Source organism: Tenrec ecaudatus, chromosome 9, assembly GCF_050624435.1.
Source record: "Tenrec ecaudatus isolate mTenEca1 chromosome 9, mTenEca1.hap1, whole genome shotgun sequence".
NCBI classification, from domain to species: domain Eukaryota; kingdom Metazoa; phylum Chordata; class Mammalia; order Afrosoricida; family Tenrecidae; genus Tenrec; species Tenrec ecaudatus.
The window spans coordinates 18,297,883-18,309,681 of record NC_134538.1 but is presented as its reverse complement, the minus strand read 5'-3'; positions in this window follow the sequence as shown (position 1 = coordinate 18,309,681).

Here is an 11,799-nt window from a genome sequence, read left to right as displayed (position 1 = left end):
CATCCAGGGTGGGCTGACACCTGGCCAACACTGTTCCTGCACCACCGGTCCTTTCCCCGTTTGTCACCACCCCTCTGGGCAGCCATGTTACGTCCTGTCGACACTTGGTGAGATCAGAGTAGAAGCAGCAAGTCCTCGGGGAGCCTGCTGGGCTTCCAGGGATCACTGCAGAGAGCATCCTTGCCCTGGAATTGTAGTGTGTGTATATTTTGACGTTTTCTCAGCAGGATTCCAAGGCCCTCAGACCTTTCCAGACAGCCTGGTGCACATGCACATCCCGTAGGTCCGCAGGCCCTGAGAGCCGTCCACATGCTCTGTGGTGCCCTGCAAGCCCCCTAGACAGAGGTAGCCGGGGTAGACAAAGCATCATACCCATGGACCCCAGGGGACCCAACCCTACACCTGTGGACCATCTCCCCAAAGATGTGCCTAAGTTACTGACCGTTCACACACGGAACCATCTGCGATGGGGTCCTCAGGGCAAATGCGATGGCTTGGGGGGGGCATGCCAGGGAGGCCAGGGGAAGCTGATCCAGGCCCGTGTGGACCCCCCACAGCAAGCACCCGCCTATCCTCCTCACAGGCATGTGGTCCCAAGGACAGTAGTCCTATTCGTGGGACTGTGAGCTGGGCATGTGCTCAGCTCCTCACAGTCTCCTCACGTGCTCTCTGAGGGCCCCTGGGTGTTTCTTTCATGTGGCTTCAGGAACCAGGTGGGGTTGGGGGAGTGCTGTCCCCACGCACTCTGTGACCTTGCTCCCAGGAGTGGTTTCTTGTCCTCACAGACGCCCCTTCATGGGGGTGAGCACGTGTGCAGCAGGTGTAATACACACATAATGGACCCCACCCCATGCTCCTGCTGTGAGCTTCCAGAGTGGCTTCTTGCCCTCACAGCCGTCCCCTATGCACGTCTCACATGATGTGAGAACACGGATGGTGCAGGTGTAACACATGTATAAGGGCCCACTCCAGGCCCACGCTGTGGCCAGCTGGTGCTCATAACTGCCTCGTGTGCTTTCCACACATCTCCTCTCTCACCTGGTCACTTCAAACAGGGTCCCTTGACTGTTCCCCTTCCTTTTCCCAATTAGTTCAGGGCCAGGGGTACCCACTGCGCTCCTCCCTCCAGTGTGGACTGAATGTCAAAGCTGCTTGTTCTCCATCTTGGTTTGTCCCATTCACCCACCCACGATTCTGTCCTTCCCCACACGGCGCACTTGGATGCTTGTCATGTTTCCAACTTTCTTTCCCAGCTTTTGCCTCAAGGCCTTGTGGCCACTTTCCAAGCAGGTGTTGAGCTCCTTTCTGACCTCACAGGGCCAGGCTTCAGAAACCCAAAGATCACAGGAGCCCTTTCTGTCCACGAGCAAACCCACTGCCACCAGGCCGGTTCTCACACACAGGGCCCCTGCACAGGGTGCTTGGGGCCGTCAATCTTTACGAGAGCAGACAGCCTCATCTTTCGCCTGCAGGTGGCCGGTGGGCTTCAACTGCTGCCCTTCATGTTCATAGCACAATGCGTGCCCAACTATGCCACACCATCTTTAGAATCAGGGGTTTTAGTTCTTGGCCAAATATTCTTCTCACTCCGGATAATTCATTTCTATGGCCTGGGTTCTCTTGTTGTTTGGTCATGAACACTGTCTACTGTCACTGAAAGAGTAGAGAAGGCCAAAGGGTGGGGGCCCTTGCCAGCAGCAGAGCCCAGCTCACAATCTGGCCTGCAATCTTTACTTCTTCTGAAGTAGAGGGCCTTTTTGACCAAAGAAACCCCACCCCCAATCAAAACAGTATCATCAAGTCAATTCTGACTCAGTGACCCTGCAGAGCTGCCCCTGGGCTTCCCAGGCCATCAGTGTTTATGGGAGCTGACAGCCTCTCTTTCTCCCTCAGAGCAGCTGGTGCGTATGAACTGCTGAGCTTCCTGGTAGCAGTTCAAACCCACCAGCTGCTACACCGGAGAAAGACCAGACTGTTCCGGTAAAGACTGACAGTCTGGGACACCCACAGGGGCAGCTCTGCCCTGTCCTGCAGGGTCACTGTGAGTTAGCATCCGATGGCAGTTAGTTTATCTACCTACATATCTATCTAGCCATTAGCTCCTCAGGAGAAAGACCAGACTGTCTGTTCTTGTAAGACTGACAGGCTGGGACACCCACAGGGGCAGCTCTGCCCTGTCCTGCAGGGTCACTGAGTCGGCATCCACTCAATGCAGTGTGTTCATCTATCTATCTGCATATCTACCTATGCATTCACTTCTTGACAGAAAGAGCAGACTGTCTGCTCCCATAAACGCTGACAGCTTCGGGAGCCCCCAGGGGCAGCTCTGCTCTGTGGACTGGAAAGGACTGCGTGGCGGCGAGGTCTTGGTTTAGCCGGATCTTGGCAGAACTTCTGGATGTAACAGTACAAGGAACATCCGAGACACCCTATTTGGAAGGGCATGTTGTCTGGTGGGGAAGGTCCCTGGGCAGGCCTGGTGTCAGGGTTCCCAGCCCTGAGAGGCGCCACATGGGGTCCTCCCATCCCTGCAGCTCCACCCCCTCCCCACAACCCCCACAGCTTCAGTCATTGCTGTCAGTGAGCTGCTGCCCTCAAAACCATCTCATTCTCCCACGAGGTTTGTGTTGGGGGTCCCATGAGGTCTTCCCATGCAATCGGCCCCAGACTGCTCAGGTGCAGGACCATCTGCAACGGGGGTCTGCAGAACACACTAGCCTGAGAATGTACGCACGTGTGTGTGTGTAGCATGTGGTGTGGGTACCTGTGTGCACACACTGTGGTCTGTGCTGTGTACGTGTGTCCTAGTATATGTACACACATGGGTAAGAGGGGTGTGTGCTGTGTTCATGTGCAGCTGCCAGCGCTGAGGGAAGTGCCTGGAACAGTCCATCTGCGGGAGTGACGACTCAGGAAAGTTGGGGTGCAGTTTAGGGGTAGAGGGGAGCATTCTGTTCAAACCCCCCCCCCACCACCACCACCACCATGACACAGATACCCTTTCCAGTAAGTCCAGGAGTCCTCCACCTTGCTTCCTCCTCAGCCCCAGACCTCAGGAGGCCCTGGGACCAGCGTGGGGGTCCCTGCTGGGGGAGGGACACCAGGCAAGGCATCCTGGGAAGACCCACAGGATGAGGGTGACCAGACCCTGCGTGGGGGCTGCTGGAGAAAGGCAGCCATTAATGAGCCGTCCCCGCCACCAGGACGTCCAGAAGCAGCCGGGACACTGACTGGCAGGTGCCGGCAGCACTGTTATACTTAGCCTGAGTGAAACCATTCTGTAGTAGCTTCCATTTTGTAACCCAGCTGTGGAAATTCCCCGGTCTCCCCTTCTCATCATTTATCAGGGATTAACAGCCGGCCCACCCTGATCCTGGAAAAATTCCGTGTTAAAGCTAACCCCAAGTTCTGTTTCTGTTCCTGCTTGCTTGCACAGCTGCAAAGCCCCAGTGTTTACCCCGCCCCATAAAAATCTGTCTGTAAGCAAACGAGACCATTCTCTGCTCAGAGACTGGTCCCTGTGCAGGTCTCCTTTCTTTCTTTCCTATCCCTTTCCAATAAACTGTTTGGCTTTTTACCAGAATCTGAGTTGTTCTTGTTCGGTTCATGTACAACATTTGGAGGTTCCACCGAGATTTGGTGACCAGATTGTACATTAGTGGGACAAGCGAGACCCCGGGAACAGGTGTTCTCCTCAGCCAGTGCCGCAACTAGGGGAAGGCCTCGGAGAGACATTCCTCCGCTCATTGTCAGGGCCTGTCCAGAGCGCTAACAGGTTGGTGTGCACGCTCTGGGCTGGGAGGTTAGGCTCGGTTGGACGCAAATTTAGGACACTCCCAGGGGGCCAGAGAGACGTCTCTGCAGCCTCCTGTATCTTTAAACTGATGCCTTATTGAGGGCATATTGTTGTTTTCCTTATATGTGTAAGTCTCCTGTTTCTTGTCTATTGTTTTCGGCTGTGTGTTGCTTGCTCACGTTCCCATTTGTCTTCCATGATTGTTTGATTTTCAACAGGTGAAGCGGAACCATGGGACAGACACAGTCAACCCCACTCCACTGCCTTTTAAATAATTTATCTGACTTTTCTAAAAGATCTACGTCAAGTTATGGTTTCAAAACAAAGTCTTCTCATCTCAGGACCTTTTGTGAGACAGATTGGGTTGCAGAGGTGCCCGATTGGCCCTCGGAGGGCACCTTTTCCCTATCTCTTTTATACCAGGTGTGGAAATATGTCTACAGAAAACCAGGTCATCCAGACCAAATCCCCTACACATAGATGTGTGGATTGACATGGCCTCTAATCCTAGTGGCAGTGGAAAAGGAGACTCAGATCAAAAACAAGAAACCTCAGCGACTTGACCCTGTCCTCCAGAGTGCTGAAGGGGAGCTTGAAACCCTTCCTCCAACCTGAGCCCCTCCTTGAAGCTGCCGGGCCCCCACCTCTGCCTCCTCCATACCCGTCTGCCAGAGCGAGCCCAGCACCTGGCACTATGGAAGCTGCTGCCCCAGTCAGTCCTCCCCACACCTGGGGGGAGGGGGAGTATATGCTGAGACAGCGGGCGAACAGGGCAAGCCTGCTGAAGTACCGGTCGGTAGTTTTCCCTTGAGACAAACTGTTCCTCCACCAGGGGTGGACCCTTTCATGGTTTATGTCCCCTTTTCTACCAGGGACCTGTATAATTGGAAAACAACAGAGCCCATCCTTCTCTGATAAACCCCAGGGATTAATTTCCTTATTGGAAACCGTTTTCCATATCCACCAACTCACTTGGGATGTTGTCAGCAACTTTTACAGGTTCTCTTAATGGCATAAGAATGGGAAAGAATCCAGAGGGAAACCCATAAGATTCTACTCACAGCAGACGAACAGCCAGTGGCTGCCCTGCTTTTGCAAAAATCCTTGTTTCCAAACTGGAGCCCGTCGTGGGACCCCAAGGATTCACAGGGCAGGGAAACCCTAACAAGGTTATCACCAGTTTCTGTTGCAGGGCCTCTGTGGGGCTGCTAAAAAACAAAGCCCATTAATCTGTCTAAGGTAAGGGAGACAGTGCAGAAAGCTACAGGTGAGTCGCCAGCCGCTTTTCTTTTCTTGAACACCTCATGGAGGCTTACAGGCTGCACACCCCAATTTATCCAGAGGTCCCTGAGAACTGCTGGGCCATTAATATAGCTTTTGTAGCTCAGTCAGCCCCAGACATCTGAAATAAAGCTTCAAAAGCTTGACGGGTTTGAGGGGGTAAATCTTAGTGAATTGACAGAGATAACCCAAAAAGTTTAGAACAACAGGAGGATCCACCAGTAACTGCTACACAGATGGCTAAAGTCATGGTGGCTGCCTTTCAAGAAAAAGAAAGAAACTAAAAACCATGATCCTGTAAGGAGCAGAGCAGAAACAGGCCAGATCACCATAAAGTCCGGCTCCAAAAAGTTCAATGCGCTTATTGCAAGCGCCTGTGACATTGGAGAAAGTACTGCCCGGAAAAACTACAGAAAGATATCGGGAAAGTTCCAGTCTTACTTACCCGGGGTGATGCCTAGGGCTGTCGGTGCTCCAGAAGCCCAGGAGCCCGGGCTGACCTTAAATGTAGGGGGCCACCTGGTAAACTTCTTACTGGACGCCAGTGCTAAACTTTTATGCGACAATTAACCTGGACTCGATTGAAGCACGGGTTCAGAACCTCTCCCACCCTCTGTGGGGAGGCAATGAACCAGGACCTCTAGGAATTCAAAGGTAAACATCCCCAAGTAACTTTGCTGCAATATGTAGATGACCTTCTGCTAGCCGCAGCTGAGAAGAATACTTGCCAGGTGGCCACTGAAAACCTACTGCAGCACCTGGCCTCCCTGGGGTACCGTGTATCAGCAAAAAAAAAAAAAAAAGGCACAGCTGTGTGTGACAACAGCTACATACTTGGGTTATCGGCTCCAGGTGGGGCAAAGAAAATTGTCTGCCAGCAGAGTTAATGCAGTCCTGCAAACACCCTTCCCGGAAACTAAGCAAAAGGTGTGTGAGTTCCTGAGTGCTGTTGGACATTGCTGCCTATGAATACTTGGTTTTGCAGAAATCGCCAAGTCTCTGTATGAAAACACCAAAGGAGAAGGACAGGAAGTAACAAAAACTCCAAAGCGGGAGGCCATTTTTAAGCGGCTAAAAGAGGCCCTCTCTCTTGTCAGCCCCAGCCTTGGCTCTTCCACGCCTGCAAAAAAACCATTTGTAGCAGAAGGGGGTAGCAACGCCTGGCGCCGAGGAGAAGACTTGTGGCGCACATTTCTACAGAGCTGGACCCAGTTGCCACCGATGGCCAGGATGCATAGTGCTGTAGCGGCCACTGCAGTGCTGGTAAAGGAGGCCTCGCAGCTCACGCTGGGCCAGGACATTAGTCACAGGAGGGCATTCGGTCGAAAGTCTGCTGAAAAGTCCTCCTGCCCGCTGGATGACCAATGCCCGCGTGCTCCAATCCCAGGAACTGCTGCTCAATCCACCTAGCGTCCAGTTCTCTAAAAGAGCTATCCTCAACCCCGCAACCCTGCTGCCGGACGAGGAAGGGGAAGAGCCAATCCACAACTGTGTGGAAATTTTGGAAACCATCTCCAACATCCGACCAGACTTAACTGGTGTAGCCCTGACGTCTGCAGACCTGGAGCTTTTTCTCAGATGGCAGCAGCTTTGTAAAGGATGGTGTCCGGCAAGCGGGAGCTGTGGTAACCACGGAAACTGAGGTATTGTGGTCCACCTCCCTGCCCCGGGGGACATCAGCCCTAAAGGCAGAACTTATCATCCTGACTTAGGCGGAGGCCAAAAAGTGCCTCACCTGTGCCCAGGTAAACAACCCTCACAGGACACATCAGCCACCCAGCCACGGGCACGAGGACATTCCCCGGGCCAATACTGGGAAGTAAACTTCACCGAGGTAAAAACAGGACTGTATAGTTATAAATATTTGCTGGTCTTTGTAGACACGATTTCTGGTTAAACAGAAGCTTTCCCAACCAAAGCAGAAACAGCCACCATGGTATTCAAACTGCTATTAACTAAGATCCTCCCTAGATTTGCCATTCCTTTGTGCATTGGCTCTGATAATGGCCCTGCCTTCATAACACAAATTCCTAAAATTATAAGTATAGTTTTATGTATTAATTAAAAACTTCATTGTGCCTATCGGCCGCAAAGTTCAGGTCAAGTTAAAAAATGAATAAAACCTTAAAGAAATTACTAACTAAATTATGCATATAAACAGGCAAGAACTGGGTAAAGCTTTTTCCTTTTGCTTTAATGTGTCTGTTGCACCCTATACCTTTAAAACCTTGCGCCTTATGAAATTATGGTTGGGATGGAGCAGTTGGCTCACCTCACTAATATTAAACTTTTAAAAGTCTATACAGGCTGTGCAGGAAGTCTGCAGCACTAACAACACCTTGTTGCACCGCCTCCACCATCCAGACACCGCAGAAAATCCCGGGTCGGAGCAGTCGCATGGATCGGCACCCTTCCATGACCTAACCCCAGGCGACTGGGCCTGGGTCAAGCGGCACAAGACCCAAGCACTCGAGCCAAGGTGGACTGGGCCGTACCAAGTAATTCTTACCACTCCCACTGCGGTAAAAGTTGCAGGCAAGTTGTCATGGATCCACTTCACCCAAGTAAAAAAACCATGGTGGGGCACGTCACCAAGCAATGGACCATACAGAAAATGGACAACCCGCTCAAGGTAAAGCTGCAAAAGCTGCCTCAATTACACCAATCCTACTGTGTGGCACCAGGTTGGCACCAATCCCCACCAACCACAACAGTACATTTGGACCCTGACAGACTTTACAACCAGCATTGTCATGAACACCAGCGCACCCACTGTGCTAGCGCCAACCTTTGAATTAGATGTATGTCGCTTATGACCTATGGGAACGGGGGAAATCCTACCAGCCATAAAAATGAACTCGGGTGTGAAAAGTTGGACCGGGAAAAGCGGTTCCAAAGTGTAATTGCTAGGTAGTCCAGCATAGGCGCTGGGACGTCCATTAACGCATGTCCAGAGGGCCAAGCTACGGAAACAAAGGAGTGGCACACTGCACATGCTCAGAGGTTCAGGTTTCCTGCTAGGTACGCATGGGTGGGCGCTGTACCTGGATTGGCCCACCTTTCAATTCAGCCAATGGGGCCGACCAGGAGTCGTCTACCACGCCTCTTGTGGAATGACTGAAAAGGCAGGAGCCCGGAGTCCACCGCGTGACCCTGGAAGCAGCTTCCAGGCAGGCTGCACATTCGGGAGGAGCCCTGTGAGTGCCTGTGTAAACCTGAAACTTCTAACGCTCATAAAACTCACTTGGCTCACAAACCAGGCTTCAGCATGAATTCTTTCTTGTGCGGAGCCAAGATCTGAGGTATATCTATCCCCAGAGAGATCTAACATACGTGGTGCTGTGACTCAGATATATAAGGTAAGCTGCCTCCGGGAGCAGGCCCTCCCATCCTGGTCTCACAGGTTTCGGGCACCTTCTGGACTCTTCGCCTCACTACCCTCAGGAGATGGGAGACAGCACATAGCCGGAAAGAAAGCCAGGCTGAACTCCACCAACAATACCTTGGAGGCGGATGGCTCAAGGGAACAATCGTTATGTATTGCCACAGCCCCATCCTTTTGTGTCCGTCTTTTCGCCTATTCTTGCTGGTGTTCGGGTATTTACGTCTGCCTCTCTGTGCCTGCCTTCCCGGGGAACTTGCCTGCCTTTTCCAGGCTGGATTTCTGGGAGGGAGCTGGGATGCTGTTGCCTGCAGGGTGGGAGGATTGCAATTCTCAAAGCCTTTTCCAGTCTCAGTGGTATGTTTTTTGCTCTGGCCAGCTGGATGTGCCCGTGTAAACCCTGTTGTTTCTGCAGGATTCTGGCTCTGGTGGCTGGCCCCATGCAGGCTTTCAGCAAGGCCGCAAGCTGTGGCCACCATTTTCCCGACCACGTGAGTCTCCGTTCACTGGCAGCTTGGTGCCACCGGTGGTCCACCAACTTGACTTCAGGACAAATGAGCACACGATCCTGCCAAGATGGCGCCCACTGCTCCACACACATGGAAGGGCGGTGCTTAGGTAGCTGGTTGCTTAGAGCCTGGAAGTTAACCCTTGCTCTAGTTCCGGGACCCAAATATTTCCTCCCCCTCACCCCCCCTCCGTCCATTTCATTTACCTTTCTCCTGGTTTTTCAAACAAGCTGCTTTAGTGTTCTACCAGTGTGGGTTTGTTCCTTGCTACCGGCTGGTTTTCCGTTGCCCAGGCCTAGGCCAAAGGTGTTTGGAAGCCGAGCCTGAGGAACCATTAACTTTCACCTTTCAGTGGATGCTGCCTCTTGAGACAGCTCTTAATATAGCTCCTCTCCATGATGTTCCAGCCAGAAATTCCAATTTCCCTAAAGGTTCCCCGAGCTGCCAGATAGACATCACTTCCCTTCAGAGATCTGAGAGTCTGCTCCTGTCAGCAGGCGTCTTTGAAAGCCATGGGGACACACCAAGCAATGGCCCTCCTAGCTTGTGGTCTAGAAAACGGTTGGACCACAATGTTGGCTGTAGCGACTGGTCTTTGACCCCTTTCCTCGGCGGGGGCACCGCCTGAGGCCTCAGATTCACGGCATTCCAGACGTGTGCTCTGAAGCTGCGGTTATTGACCTTGAGGCATCAAGCTCTCAATAGCCACCTTGTTTTGTGTTTTCTAGATGGGACTCACCAGCTCAATACCCAGGACTTGCCCCCTTGGCTCTACCCTGTCCAATTGGGATAGATTTGATCCGGAAAGGCTGTACAAACAGAAGCTGATTACATTTTGCGACTATTTGGCCACAGTATCTTTTAGAGAAAGGAGAATCGTGGCCAGCCAATGGTACACTTTCCCTTCCAACTCTGAACCAGCTAGAGCATTTTTGTGGAACGATGGGGAGATGGGTGGAGATCCCATATGTTAAAGCATTTTTCCTTTTGAGGAGCAGCAAAGATCTTCGTTCCCAGTGCACCCAGGACCCCCTAAGGGACCCTGGACTTAGGGGCAACTATTACCCCAACCCTGAAACAGCCCTGAGTATTCTACCTGTAGTAGAGGCAGCAGGGGAATTTGGTCCCCCGGCAATTTACAAGCCTTTCACTCTAATTGAACTCAAGCAAATTAAAAATGATTTGGGCAGTTATTCTAACAAACCCGAACAATACATAGAACACTTCCAGCACCTCACCCGAGCCTAGGATCTAACCTGGAAAGATGTAATGGTCATACTTGGACAGACTGGGACAGACCATGTCAGAATTTGAGAAAGAACGAGTGCTCAAAGGTGCTAGGAAGTTTGCAGAGGAGTTACATGTGATGAATGAAAAGTACCCTGTAGGGGAAACTGCTGTACCTTTAACAGACCCTGCGTGGAATCACAGTGAGCCTCAGGACAAGTGGGCATGGAAACATTTCCTGGTGTGCATCACAAGTGGACTGAAGTCAGGTAGGCAAAAGGCCATTAATTATGCCAAGGTGACAGCGATTCACCAGGGACCTGCAGAGTCTCCTGTAAGATTTTTAGAGTGGCTAAAGGAGGCCCTGAAGAATCATACTGCTATAGATATAGAATCCTCTGAGGGACAAGTCTTACTCAGGGATAAGTTTCTCACACAGACTGCACCAGACATTCGCAAGGAACTGCAAAAACTAGTGCAGAAACCTGAAGGCGCTACCCTAGAGGAGATGGTTGCTTGTGCTAATACGGCCTTTTACATAGGGAGCAGGAAGGGGAGGCTCCAGCACAGGGGAAGGAGGAAAGGAAGGACATTAGGCATGCCCAGTTATTGGCTGCACTGAATAACCGATGTCCCTTGAATGCCTCCCAGGTTTCTCAGACCTTTGAACCAGGTATCAAGTCCTACATTTGACAGCAACTGGGTCATTAGGCTAGGAACTGCCGTAATCGGAACAAGCCTTCTCGGACTCCATGTTTCCATTGCAAGGAGATGGGCCACTGGGCTGGCCTCGGTCCTAAGGCCAAAAACCTGGAGGAGAGACTCCCACAGGTCAGCCTGCAGCTGATAACGGAGGTTGGGGAGGATTGAAGGTGCCGAGTCCGAACGGCCCAGCAGCAAGAGATAGCTGTTACTGGTCTGGAGCCTAGGGTGAGCATCAATGTGGCAGGAAGGTGAGTGAATTTCCTTTTAGATACTGGGGCCACCTTTTCTCTCCTTATTTCCTCCCCCTGGACTCCTGGTACCCTGCACCTGCTCCATCCTGGGACTGTCAGGAAAACCTGTAGTTAAACATTTTACTGAACCTCTCCGGTGCCTATGGGATAACTTCCATTCTTCTCATAGCTTCCTAGGAATCCCTGAATGTCCAGCTCCTCTCCTAGGCCGAGATAGACTGTCCAAGGTACACACCTGCATAGTCATCAGGCCTCATCTTCGTCCCTCTGCAGCTTTCCATATGTCCCTCACAGTGGAGGAGCCACAGATTTCCCCACAGGAACCATGGGAATAAGCCATAACTCCTGAAGTTTGGGACACAAGAGTCCGCAGCAAAGCTAAGTATGCTACCCCTGTCAAGATTTTCCTAAAAGATCCTACCCAGTCTTCCCATCAGTGACAGTATCCTTTGAAACCTGAAGCCATCAAAGGGTTCCAACCCCTTATTAGTAAGTTTCTCCAACATGCACTTATGGTCCCTGTTAGCTCCCTTTGTAATTGGCCACAGTATCTCAGTGTACTCCTCCAGGATTACCAGCTAAAAAGAAAGATGGGTCTTATCGGCTGGTCCAAGAACTCGGGGTAATAAATGAAGCAGTGATCCCACT